The sequence below is a fragment of the Haliotis cracherodii genome, unplaced genomic scaffold, assembly GCF_022045235.1.
Source record: "Haliotis cracherodii isolate W230 unplaced genomic scaffold, xgHalCrac1.p SCAF_14, whole genome shotgun sequence".
Classification (NCBI taxonomy): domain Eukaryota; kingdom Metazoa; phylum Mollusca; class Gastropoda; order Lepetellida; family Haliotidae; genus Haliotis; species Haliotis cracherodii.
The window spans coordinates 19,948,632-19,964,041 of NW_027266269.1; positions in this window are offsets into that span (position 1 = coordinate 19,948,632).

Genomic DNA, 15,410 nt, shown 5'->3' on the forward strand with positions numbered 1-15,410 from the left:
AAACACCAGGAACCCTTTTTAACCACAGTTAGGAGAATCCCCTCACTGGCGATTTTTCTTGTTCTTCTCGGGCGTTTTACATGTATTATGGGTAGATGAGTGTCAATAATAAAATTAGTTAAAAGTCTAATAAAATGGCAGTTGTTTAACAAAGGCGTTTTTTACGTCGTTAGTGTGTGAGGAAAGTTGCAGAAGTGTTGACAAGGAAGTAAGATAAATGTTATTTAAAGGAGTATTAAACACACCTAAACATATCAATTTACCTGAAACAGAAGCTTTTCATCATAGTGTCTGTGTCCTCAACTCGAACTTGTTTTAGCATCCTTGACAGCATGAACCAGGATGTTTAGGTCAACAACAGGATACAACATAATCTGTGTAGTGTTATGAAGCTCTAAGCAACTTAACATGAAGGAACTTAGCAGGAACAACATTAATATTTTTACGTGTCAACTCATATCCAGACAAACACAAATATATCAGTGAGATCACCTGTTGCATTCAGGTAGATATTGTAACCAGGCGGTGCTTCCATTTCAAACCAACAATGTACGTCAAGTACCAAATTGCTAAATAGAATGCATAAGAAAAATCTTATTCACACACAACACCAAACACAGACATGTGTCAATTCACGACAACCACGTGGGAACATGGCCACTCCTCACGGAGGTTTTCAGCAACCCATACTTGCCGTAAAAGGCGACTATGCTTGTCGTAAAAGGCGACTAACGGAATTGACAATTCCTATAAAATCATACGATCTGTGAAATCTTTTACAAACTTGTGCCTGAAAATTTTGTGAAATGTAGACACTAATGGCTGGAGCTGCTGGAATATTGCTGGACATGACAGGAAAGTTGACCATGAGAAAGTTAAAGTAATCCCTTGTCATGCAGTCTTGTGGATAGCCTTGTCGCTCTGAATCTTTATGCATAGATCTATTATCAAACAGATGAGGCGTTTTCAATGGTCTCTTTTATGTTTAGCTCATGTCTGTAACCAGAAGAAACGACTTGGCAATTTGACCGTTATTGAACGTTATCAGATTTTTGATATACCTGAAACTGAAGTTGAACTTCTTGGCCTATTTCCCTTGTATTGATATTGTCAATCCGAGCAGAAGTTCCTAATCATCTGTACAAAGAAACAGATTAGCAAGAAGTGGATTGTATATCATATGCTGTGCTTCGTCATTGATGTAACCATCCTTGTTATTGTGTAAAGGAAACTAAGTCCTATCAGATGACGGAAACACCGTGAGATACGCTTCTGTTCTGGCTGGCATGTAAACGGATATGTATTTTCGATCCTGTAGATAACGCTTGTCCTACTTCCTTGTCAGCTTTGCGATTTCCTCGCAAAAGCTACGTACGAGCCAATCTTTGTAAAACAACTACCAAGTGGTTCGAAGTTTGTTTCTTTGCTGTTTATCGCCGCACTCAGCAATATTGCAGCTATATGACGGCGGTTTGTCAATAATCGAGTCTGGCCAAGACAATCCAGTAATACATAGCATGGGCATCGATACATGCTAATGAGATACGATGACATGTTTTGTTTGTTGTTTAACGCCGCACTCAGCAATATAACAGCTATATGACAGCGGTCTGTAAATAATTGTGCCTGTACCAGACAATCCAGTCATTGACATCATGAGCATCGTTATATGTAATTGGGATACGATGACATGCATAAACCAAGTCAGCGAGCCTGACCACCCGATCCCGTTAGTCGCCTGGGCTGCTGAAGACCGATTCTACCCTGGATCTTCAGGGGTCCCATGCCTCAGAAATTTCGTAATAAGGTGAGGACCTGGAAGCCCGGCATCGAGACAATAGGAAGAACAAATGCCAGAAACATCGCCCATATGCTGGATCGGAGAATATGAAGTACAAGGAATTTTAATTGTGGTTCAATCATGTCATAAACAAACAAATATAAAATCCATAAAACTGTCAATCCTAATTCAAATTAACATTACTAAAGTGTCAATCATACCAGACAGTGACACGCCAAAAGATCAGAAGCGTGTAAACAATTTAAACGGGCATCTGAGGTAGGAACTACGGCACTCTTGTGGACGGAGCTTATACGAGTGATCTGACAAGTCAATATGACGTCATGATAACACACACCTTTCATGGGTTAATGCGTAAACGGGTGACGTCATGTAAACACCCACCGACGTGGACCGTTTGACAACAAGGACGTAAGTTTTAATGGTAATAAATATCTATCAAAAGATTCCAAGACTTTTCACATCTGTAAATAACCCAGTGATTGATATCATGAGCATCGATGTGTCGTCTTCACATCTTCATAAAATGATACCGCGGAATGTCCACGATTTATCCAACGCAGTCACACACTCCGGCGCAGTGGTGACTCAGCATAACATATGCTCACAATATATACGGCAATCAATGATTTCAACAGTGTTTTTCTTCGTTGTGTTCGTCTTACCTCATCTAGAATCTGGATGACAACGATCGTGTAAAAACTCCGGTAATGGTAAAAAAATATTTTCAAGTGATCAAAGTAGTTTTTTGTCGTTTCCGACATTTTTTCATTGCCAAGTGACCCGTGAAGAGTCTGGGGTAGAATAGGTCTTCAGCAACCCATGTTTGCCGTAAAAGGCGACTAACGGGATCGGGTGGTCAGGGTCGCTGACTTGGTTGATGCATGTCATCGATACCAACTGCGTGGATCGATGCTCATGATGTCAATCACTGGATTGTCTGGTCCAGACTCGATTATTTACAGACCGCTGTCATATAGCTGGAATATTGCTGAGTTAAACAACAAACCAAACCAAACCATTGCCAAGCAGCAATGTATTTTACAAAGTCACACTTGTCCGATGAAGCTCATGACGAAGTAACTCGATCCGTGAAACTTGGCGGGTCCCAGTGACCCAGATCCCTGTTGATTGGCATGCCAAGTGTCATTTGCATAAGGCCATCCATATTTTTTTGTATGTGTTTCTCCCCTCAAGCCTAAACTAACCAGAGAGCGGGCGGACTAAATAGATATATTAATTGTCAAAAAATGTCTTTCAATAATTGTGTAAGTTATTTTATGACATAAAAGTTTAAACACTTGGTACTAGAATCTAGTCTATGAATTAATTTATGATGTAAACTGATTCGCTTTGCTTCGGAAACGAATTTTTAATAAACAACGGAACGAAGACAAAGTTGACCTGGTTCTTTTATGAGGGTGCAATAGTAGATCTAGTAGTATTTCTTTTATTAGATCGGTGCGCAATTTTCCACAGCAGTAGCAAACTTAAGACACCAAAACATTATAATATTTCACGTCGGAATTGAAATGAAAATATTAAAATACGGACAGCCTCACAGACTTCGAAACGATGTTCAAATAAATATTTGTTCACATTAATTCTGTCACGTGCGTTGCCGTAAAAGGCGACTTTGCTTGTCGTAAATGGCGAAAAGAATTTTTTTCGTGAATATTATTATTAAAAAAACATCCTGTACATGGTACTTTTGGATTGCACTGTTGATTTCTTTTATTACTTTCTAAAACTTTTCCTAGCAATCACGCCCCGTGAGCGCATCGAGTTTTTCATGTGAAGCCTAAATTGACGACATAATCAGGGAGCCTTTGGTCATTTCGATTATGACATTGGGGACTCCAATTCAAGATGACATCATTCCGATTCACAACACGAATCGACAAGATGGCGCCTCTCTTCCCGCCCAGACCCGTGCAGATCCGGGGTAGAATTGGTCTTCAGCAACCCATGGTTGCCATAAATGCCATGTTTGCGTGGATCGATGCTCATGATGTCAATCACTGGATTGTCTGGTCCAGACTCAATCATTTACAGACCGCCGTCATAAAGCTGGAATGTTGCTGAGTGCGGCGTTAAACAACCAACCAACCAACCAACTTTTCCCGCCCTTGCAAGTGCAACAGAAACTTTGACAAATTCAGTGCCGATTCTTGGGCTAGTGAATCAGTGTCACAGCGAGATTTTATTGTGGAACCAGATGAAGCCGAATATGTATGTTCACACTTCTTTTGTCAACCATGCGTGACACGGCACAGGCAATCGCAGTTAGGGAATGGTGCAGCCACCTTGTTGCAGAAATTCGTCGATTCGAACACATTACATCTGGACTGAGCTAAATATACGAAGTGTTTGGAGAGATCGTAGACACTTGGACTTGAAGGAATGGATATTAAATGTTGCAGCATATGAAGGATTGGTGTGGACAAAACGGGAAAGGGATCCCAGATTGTATTTTAAAACTTGTGCGCGAAGTGTATCCAAATACAAAAAGATACATGGGACAAGTGTGGATCTAATGATCAAATTCAATTTTGTGTGTGAAAATACTGTGAAGGAAAAGGAAATTCATAATTAAAGTTGTCTTTGAATATGTGTATTGGAGTTTTTGTTTATCGTAAGTACAACATTATCTGGATACGCCTTATGTAGGTCAAAACATCAAGTATATTTCGTGACATATTCATCTATTGTGGTCAAACTGAGACATATTGGCGCAACTTCTGATGCTTCAAATTAGGCCCCTTCTTAAACACTAGTTAATAAATCTGTGTAATAATTTAAGTTTTATAATCATAATCTGATTATTGTGTGGCCCAGATCTAACTGTTGAATGCAAACGACCAAAACTGAACAAATATCTGTAATTTTCGAATCTGAAAGAATCGTGTCTTCAATCTCGTATTTAAGTATCGTTACTGTTACATTAACCGAACTTGATGTTCTGCTGCTGTTCTGCCGTAAAACTATACAACACAATACACTTTGACCAAAACTACATTGCATGTGTACACATGACCACGTGCTTTGCTATTTATAGCGCAACCGTAAATGAGCTCCGCCCACTGTGTTTGATGCAGACGCCAAACACGATGGATTGGATTTTTTATGATAAAACTACAGAAAATGTATTGACTTATATCTAGATATGGAGCCATTTGTTGTATCCATGGTTTGTCATTCAAGCTGATACGAAGTTTGACGGTCAATGATGATCTTATTCCCGTATGGTTTTCAAGAAGCTTCTCCCGACACTCGGTTGTGTTTACATTGTCAGTCATTGTTCGAAACTGAAACACCGCCACCTTGCGGGCTATTCATAGTCAGGGTGGGGCTTTAAGGAGGTAAACGCAGTCCGACCATACATACATATGATATAAAGTCATTTCTTATGTAGCACTAGTAATGTCTTGAACATATATCACATCACAATATTACTCACATCGATCTACAAATTGTGGTTGTCATCCTGATATAAAAGTACTGTTGCGAGAACAAAGGGCGAGGCGAAGCAACTGTCGTTTTTACCCTGATAAAGTCGCGACTCCTACTGTCTTCGATCACAGCCGAAAAGGGCGGTCGGGTAGCCTAGTGGTTAAAGCGTTCGCTCGTCACGCGGAAGACCGGGTTCGATTCCCGACATGGGTACAATGTGTGAAGACCATTTCTGGTGTCCCCCGCCGTGATATTGCTGGAATATTGCTAAAAGCGGCGTAAAACCATACTTACTCACTCACTCACTCACAGCCGAATACGCGAGTTCCATAACGAATAATAACGAACTAAAATTACTGGTCCCTTTGAGTTCCTTAAAACCGCAGTTTACTTAGTTGGAGTAACCTATTAGGAAAATTTTGTTCTACCTGGGGCCCAAATTACTTACGTCTTTTGGATCAGAACCATGAGGCGTGCTCTGATTTGCATCTCATAGTATGTGTACTTGTAGAATACAGCGATAGATGGTTTGGAGATGACTGTGAAAAGCACTGTCAGTGTCAGATTACAACTGAAGTGTGTGACAAGGAGACTGGCATCTTTAGGAGTGGATGTGCTGTCGGGAAACAAGGACCAGGGTGTCAGCAAGAGTCTATGTATACATTATATCAATTGTTTGTCTGTACCAGTCTGATGAAAAGACAGACGTTTTCAAGCAGTGCCAACTGATGCTATAAAGGGGAATTTTACTGCAGATAATTATTAAAAGAATTATATTTAGCATTTAATGGTTTATGTGAACGTAGTTCAGAATTTATATTTTCCTTCTTAACAACACATAGAGAAGTCAAGAAGTGTTTATATCTCCCTATCCGTACAGATCGTGACCAGAATCATTATGGTGTCCGGTTCCTTTGGGCAGTGGGGTACCCTAGTGGTTAAAGCGTTCAAATAGGGAATCTCGCCCTTGTGTCTTTTCATATCAATCATATGAACTTGAGTTCAAGAGTTCGAGTTGGAAAAAACGGTGGAAAAAAGTGGAAAACCCCTCAGGCTTGTTTTATATTACACCAAGACCAGCTTTCGTGTGAAGAATCACTTATCACCCTGGATTGCCTGCCTAAACCTTTCTTGGGAGCATGGCCACTGTGGCAGCTGGGTGAATATATTGTTAGCACTGGTGTTTGCTGTGTTTTGCTAAAGTTAACCGGTCTATTTTTTGTAAGAATAAACTATTGCGCATTAAGCGATTATCTCCTTTATCTATAGGCGTATTATAGAGCTTTATTACGCACTGACCTTGCAATGCTGTACATCGTATCTAATTCTCCCTTAACACTGCTATTGCAACATATTGTTCAACACAATTAAATACTAGGCTTCCATAAAGTATGACTTTGTTCAGTAAACAACACTTGTAAAACAAGGGGTTTGATATGAGAAAATTGTAATTAGTTGTCTTCCTAATCACATTTATGATGCTTGCTGTGCACAGTTGAACACTGTATTGTTTCAAGACGTTCACTGTATGTTATGTATGATACATACCGTTTCATGCGGCGGTTTACGGTTGTGCATGGTTCATTGCTTTGACAATGTTTTTAACTTCCGACTGAAATTTTACAACCATATATGTGATTTGCTTCTGGCTACATAGTAAATCAACAGGTTGGACTGTAGTTTGCAATTATTTTCCTAAGCATTAATACGGTTGCATGATATATTCACGATGTTTGGGTTGAATATAGCAGCATTCTTCAGAACATACTTCAAATCTAAACCGGAAGTAATTACAAAAAAAATCAAGTTAACCAAACGAAACAGTACACAAGAGTAATGAGTGAGTTTGGTTTAACGCCACTTTGAATAGTATTCCATGGCGTGTCAGTGTGTCGTGGGAGGAAAGCCCGAAGTGATGCAGGTCTTAGACGTTCACATAATCGGGCCAACCGGGATTCGAACACACTGTCATAAGTTTCTGGAGTGCCCAAGGGACACAAGTCTGCATAAGGAATGCAGCGCCTTAGGCGATTGGCCAACCGTGCCCCCGTACACAACTATAACATATATGTTTTTTATGAGATATGTATTGCGTAACATTCCATGAAGAAACAGTGGCAATATTACACTATCACAAACTTCAAAATATGTGCACAATAAGTGCATAACACACAGGTACATTTAAAAAACAAAGGACGTACATTATAACAATTTTATTTTAAAACAAGTTAATTATAATTATATGAAAACAATATGAGAATTCATCAAAACTATGGTGATGTTGAACATACAAGAAATTTGTTAAAAATTGTAGATATGATAACAGATCTTGGAAATTGTTTCTGGATAACTGTTGGTAAAAGTTATAAAGATTGGGTCCTTTTAACAGAGTGTCCCAAATTCTTTATCATGATTGAGAAGGGACGTTGTTCTAATGTGGTTGGTGCTTTTGTATATATACCAGTTTCAGTTTATAGTTTGTGATTGCTTAATCGAAGTTTTGAGAAATGTGACCATTAAGCTTTGTTTTTACAGTATGTAAGATAATTCTCAATATTTATAGATGACTTGACAAACCTGTATGTTCTAAATGGGAATCCCTTAATGAATGAGTGAACATATTTTTACATTTGGACTGTAGTTTATTTACAGTTGATTCATAACATTTTTTGTGCTTACTATTTCAAAAGTTTGTTTTCTTTAACACAGCCAACATTTTGACCTGAAAGATTGATATCTGCTGAAAAAGCATGTTTTAGAATGACATTTCTTGTGCTATCTATATAGGACTTGGAAACAAATATTTTATATATCATTGGTAGTAATAGTGGGTGTATACCATATGACAGGCACAGTTATGTGTTTTCTGGGTTTATTGGTTTTCCTTGTACTTGCCATTTAAAGACACTTTTCTTGTGATTTCCAAAGATAACTACATTAATAACAACCAATGAGTACTTGACACCAATCCTTTCCTCCCATTGCTTACACTTCCTTCCTCTGCATATGATATTAAATGGCGGGGAACAATTGGTGCTCTGTAGAAATCTTTACTTTACTTTTTAATCATAATGCACTTGTACACGTGGTTATTAATCAAGCTAGAGCGCAGTGTTATCTAATCCCATTTCAATATTGATGTCATTTTATATGTATTTGAGCGAAATAAACAAAAATGTCGCAACATCATTATCTCATTCCCTCGGTGAGTATGTACGCTTGACTTCATGCATCGCTACCTTCTCCTGTTACAACATTGACGGTAAACCTGGCAAACCAGTTTCAACATATGAGCGATTAGGTATTGTACAATTCACTTGCTTGTTACAAGTGCGGGGCTCCCAGCTCTAACCACAGCAAGCAGCGGGTAAGTATGATCATATCTCTACCAATATCATTTTCGTCCAACTTATTAATCTTTATGTGTTTCTATATTTATTTACTGCCGAAAAGTTACCACCGGAACACCTTTGCCTGTATTGTGATATGGAAGGACAACACCCGCTTACACACTGCTCGTGTGTCATTGTTATCTTTAGGAATGACCAACTGAAACTTTTAACCTCATTTAATACCCGTGTGTTGAACGTGGGGGTTCACGTTGTTAGTTTAGCAATACTCCAGCCATATCACGACGGGGTATACAGAAATGGCCCATGAGGGGGTCGAACCCAGGTCAGCGTTTTAACCACCCTTGTTTATCCAATCGTTCTATGTTTAATGTAACTGATGTTCAAGTAACATAAACCCCTGAGTTAAAAACACATCAAACAGACCAATTATCATCACTTTTCTTCAAATCCACTAAATAACGTATGTTTATTATTCTATCCCTAATTCAAATTTACAAACATTAATTTTCGAAGAAAAATGTTTGCATGATTTTTATGTTAGCCTGCCAGCGGACTTTCAATAACTCAAAGTTTGAAGAGACAGCTGTTAAGTGACAAGTCATTGACGTTACGTTAAACGCTATTACGTCATAATGAGTCACATTGTGGATCCAACTCATAAAGATTTTCCTGTTATAGATATCCGAAAATGGAGTTGTCATATCTCCATGAATAAGTGTGAGCTAGGTTAAAAAATACGTTTGGTGTCAAATAGTTCTGGTTCATATTTGTGAGTGTTTTACTGTTAAACATCAAATAAGTAGTTGTTGTCCGACTTTGAGGGCATTCTGAAAGGGTTGTGACTGGGCCACTTCTTTTTAACTTAGTGCAAATGTATGTCATAATCACCTTTATGAGGAAAAAAATATCGGCCTGACATCTCCTGCCTATGGAAGAGATGAGTATGCGAATCACATCGTGGGGAATGGTAGCCCACTCGGCCTGGGGTTGTGGTTGACGTCGGCGGAGCCGTTTATCCAATTTATCCCATAGGTGCTCTATCGGGTCCCAATCCGGGGATCTGGAGGGCCAGAGGAGAACATCAACGTTGGTGTTGTGTAGACAGGCTCTTGTGATCCGTGCTGCATGCGGCTGAGCGTTGTCCTGCTGGAATACACCATTGCCGCTGGTTGCGATTGGGGACGTGCTTAGAAAATTTGGTTGATGTATCGTTGAACCATAAGATTGCCCTGGATTGATATGGACCAAACCTGTCCTGCACTTCTGTTAATCTTGGCATGTTGTTGAACTGTCACTGTTCGATTGACGCAGGTCCCAGGCAATCAAACCCCCTGCACTTTAATACCGTTCATAGTGCGGCTCCATGGCCCTTTTCTTAATGCACTGGACCACCTCCGTGGTCTAATGGTAGAGCGTCCGCCCGGAGAGCGGAAGGTACGGGTTCGATCCCCAGCCGCGTCATACTAAAAGACGTTAAAAGATGGTACTTGTTGTTACCCTGTCTGGCGCTCGGCATTAAGGGGCTAAAACAAGGACTGGTCGGTTCGGAGTCAGTATACTGTGTCTGAGTGGGGTATTCATGTTAAACTGCGGCATGGTATCTCAGTATGCTAGCACTATAAATCGGCATTAGTCCGGAGTAGTACAAGCAGCCACACACACACACACACATACACGTGCATGCACGTCGCTATATAAGTGCAATAATCTCGGACACGACGTTAAACCCCATTTCACCTCACCTCACCTCTTAATGCACTGTGTGCGTTTTTCCGAATCATACGTGTTTCCCGACTAATGGTTTGCATGTCCTTGTTGTGATCATTTGTATCTGGGAAATTTGTCACTGATACTATAACAGATTTAAATCTCTTCATTTTGCACCTCTTGGTCCCCTAATTTTGCTTTTATGGCCAAAAATATCCGTATTGCGTTTCTTTTTTTAAGAGTATATAAAGCTATTTGCAGAAAAAAAAAGAAATAAAATTTCATGGATAGAAACTAGAAGAAAATATCAGTTCATCAAAACAATTTTGGACGACCTTAAAAAATATTAGCAAAAAAAAGAAAATCAAAAGTAACACAGAAATTCATGAGTGGTTTAATGACTTCAAATATCTTCTTAAAGGTGATGATTCCGCAGACAACTAGCATTTGGACTCTTTTGATAGTGATGAAACCAATTTTGCAACACAAATATTAGATTCCCTTATCTCAAAAGAAAAAATGAAATCCGCTATTAAAAATCTGAGAAATTTGAAAAGTCCTTTATTTGATGGATGAATAACAGAATTCTTTAAATACTCTCTTGATAACATCCTGGCGTATTTGGAAATATTATTTAATACAATGATGGATACCTCTTAGTGCCAAAGGATTGGACACTTGGTACTATAGTTCCAATTCACAAGACATGTTCATAACATATTTATTAGCATTATTAACGAATGCTTCGTATTGTGGACGGATACCCTTGATAACATCGAAGAGCAAACAGGAGTTTGACAAGGTTACTCTACCAATGCTAATATGTTTATTCTCCAGGCTCTTATAGTTAGGTATATTCATAGTGAACGTGAAAAATTGTAGGTTGTATTTGTTAGCATTCGATTCAGTCTGCAGAGGCAACCTATGGTATCTATTTAATTTACATGGTGTCAGTAATATAATTGGCAAATTGTTATGTAGTTTTCATGAGGAAGTCAAATAATGTGTTAATCATGGTGTACGCCAAAGATGTGCATTGAGCCCTTTTTTGTTGGTTATTTTCATTAATGAGCTTGCATCTCCAACCAAAAGAAATTATGATGATGGTATACAATTACAACCTGTAATTATAAAAAAAATATTCATGTTACTATTAGCAGATGAAAGAATTATGTTCTCAAGTACTGTAAAAGGTACAAACCTTGATAAATAAGCTCGAATTGCACTGCGATACGTGGAAACTTAATGTTAATTTGGATAGAACCAAAATGGTGTATTTAGGAAAGGAAATACACTGTCAAATAATGAAATGTGGTACTTTCGGGGACATTTACTTCAAACTGAAACCTCTTATAAATCTCTTGGTGTGATACTTTCAAGTAAATGATCATGGAACCAACATAGGTGTAATGCGGGCATCCCAGCTAAAAAGATATAATTGGGAGTATAAATGTCTACTGTATAAATGTGGGTATGGTTATATTTGGGACAGCCAGTGTTTCTTAAAGAATCATTCTATGTTGATATCGAAAACAAGATAGGCATTTTTTTACAGGTACTTTCAAACATGGAAATCCACTTTTAAACATGGAAATCCATTCTAGATATTTCTAGCAAATGTGAATATAATATATATTTTAAAACGCAATTGCAGGAAATTATTTAACTGATGTAAATATAAGCAGACCCGTGAAGAATGCGGGGTAGAATAGGTCTTCAACAACCCATAATTGCTGTAAAAGGCGACTATGCTTGTCGTGAAAGGCGTCTAACAGGATCGGGTGGTCAGGCTCATATAGCTGTCATATAGCTGGAATATTGCTGAGTGGGGCGTTAAACAACAAACCAACCAACCAAATATAAGAAAATGCAGAATATCTTCAGCACAATTTAGATGCATGTTAATGGTTGAGGTTGTATCTTGTTAACAAAAAATATATTGAACAAAAACACTATGAGTGTAGTAATATGTCTCTTACATACCCTAAAGTAGCACCTTTTTAGCATCGAATCAATGCATTTTGTCCATTGTCATGATCACAATGGTGCATTTATACATCATACAACGGTCATTATTGACGTCACCAAACGTACTGCTTACCACTAATAACTTATGTGACCTTACACCAAAAGGTTTCCGCTATTTCTGTGGATTATCAAGGCGATGATGATAATGCAAACTAGATAAGATCAATAAACCCGCTGGATGCCGAGTTACTAATTTTCACCTCAAAGAAATTACCTATTATGTACAACAATGTTTACCTCCGTATGCCATCACTACCGGTGACGGTCTTTTAGGAAAGGGCGTGAACACTACGTGGGATTTTCAGAGGAGGATGTCGTTGACGGAGGGATCGTATATATACATAAATGTGTTATGTAAGTAATCAGAAACAATCTGACAATCTGCGTGCTGTTATTTGTTTTATGTTTTCCAATGTAACCAAAAGAATTAGTCGGGAAATGCAGATAACCACTGTTGTCGCTACGCTTGATTTTGCTTCAGTCATGGGGTCAGACAAAACGGAAACTGTTGGTGACTGTTGAATTTACTTGATCATAGCAACGTATATGCCATCATTGAAACCCACACCATAGTAATTGCACTGATACATGTTACACTATAAAAGTATGAAATGACTTTCAGGAAATTACTGAAATATGAGTGTCTGGTTTACAATACCTGTCTGATACAATTCGGCCAGATGACGTAATCGATCATCAAACAACACTCATGAATTGCCCCAACTAGTTGTTGATTGTTAATAAGTCTGATCCAGTTACTTTAGCCAATTTTCTCATCCATTGTTACGAAATTAATCCTCGCAAGGGGATGTTTTATGCGTTGTGATCCATCCATACAAAAGAATATCCCTCGGCTTTGTATTTGTACATGAGTATGAGTAAAGAAATAACTTATTCAAGGTATTCATTTCCACATGCAAAGGTTAGTAAAATGTAACATGTTTTATGTTTCCCCCCACAATCCAGGATGAGTGAGTTGGTTTTATCGCCGCTGTGATCAGTATTTCAGTTACATCTTGGCATGCCAGCTTGAAGGGTGAGGAAGCCAAATTGATGTAGGTTTAAGAGGTTACCAATTTGTTGAAGCACATGAGCAGGGGTATTGCGTTTACACAACCAAGGCAAATCTGGGATTGGAACCCACTACCATTGGTTTCTGGCGCACTGATTTGCGGCCCTTTTGCCTACGTCTATATTCTAATAGAGTCTAAATACCTTCTTAAAAGTTCCGTACCATGCTGGATAAGTTAATGGCAGTTCTAGAAGATGCATGATGACACTTGACCCCAAACGTATCTAAATATAGTACCTTCCTCTCCACTGCTTACAGCAGCGTCAGGCAACAAACACAAACTGTGTGAATGACGGGTGCTACGGTAATGGTTGGACATTCTTTCCCCTTTCGCGAACACCTGGTGTCATCACTGACTTTCAGTGATCCATTCATATAATTTTCACATCTATTTTCCCTTTTACGCCAAATGGTATCTGTTTCGTCGAATAATCAATAATCAAAACTAGTTAATCCCTTGCGTTTACGTTTTAACATGCGAGTGTGTGAGTATGGTTTAACGCCTCGTTTACAATATTCCAGCCCTTTGTAACAGGCGAAGAATGATCACTGACAAGAATGCATTGCTGAACATCGGTTAGTTTCTTTGTATGCGGTGTATAAAAAGTAACTGAAATATTCGGACTCGTTAACACCATTGCATAATGATTTTGAACTATTAATATATGAATGAAATGAAAGCGATTGCTATATCCCATGCTAACGCGAAAAAGGAATTGTTCAACAAAAATGATATTATTCTGAAATCGAATAATGCATCTTTCTACACATATCTTCGACTTTAAGGTCATGATTCACAATTTGCAGATACACGTGCATCTTCATGTTAGACGCACAATTTGATGTTTGATTTGTTTGTTGCGCGCATGATACTCACACACGTGTGTTTTTTTAATATGTACAACAAAAAAATGTTGTTTATTATCAGAGGCTCATAAAAACACGTTTGTTCAACAAAAGCTTTGGTTTGATGGGCTGGTGTTTTATTTAAATAATTGTATTTACCTTTTATATCATATAATGTCACCAAATCTGTATTTCCTTCTGGACAACTCCCCTTTATTACATTCGTGCTGAGTCACCATGGTGAGTAAACATGTGACAGAAATACGTATCGAGTACGTGAATAAATAATGTGTGGTTCGGCAAGTTAAACACTTAAGATTGTAACAATTGATATTTGGCAGTTTATATTATTGTAGAACAATGATTGTAACGGTATTACACACAACTCTTTTAGTACAGATTTCTAGGTTAACATATTGTTTCAATTTCGAATCAACACGTAACACAATGTCTCATTTCAACACTGATACAAGGCAGGAATCAAAAGTGATAAAACTTTCTCTTTATCCGTAAGAATTGTGTGATTGCACCAAAGTCCATTGGACGATTCCGACTACGCCATTAGCATATGTTTATGAGTCACCATTGTAATGATGATACCAGGTCATCAGGACGGTACACATGCAAAGGCTTCTCAATGGTGAACCATTGCATGTCTAGTCAAAAGAAGTACTAACGCCTCAAGTGCTGTAACCCTGATCAAAAAACCTTCGAACGTAAGTCGTATGACGCGCTTTGAAATGTTTGTAGAGAGAGCATATTCAAGAAAACACAAATATATCGTTTCACAGCTGTTGTGTTTGTTCCTATGATTTGTGGGTGGAATGTTAAAACATTTTTTTATGACGGAATGAAATTATATATTTACTGTACATACTTTTCTACTGCAGTGTGGGTGCGGCGTGTCACTTGAAATGTGCATGGTGTGTTCATTGCATGGGTCATGGCTGTACTGTATATCTGTACTAAACAAACAAACGTTTTTTGCTTAGCGTGATAGGTATTTCAGTTAACTCCATGTTATATTCTTTTGTCATCATGCATGTCTACATGTGCATATAAATCAAGCTAGAATACATGCAGTGTTATCTAATCCAATTTGAAACATTGATGTTAATTTATGTGCATGTGAGTTCTTCGGTGCATGAAC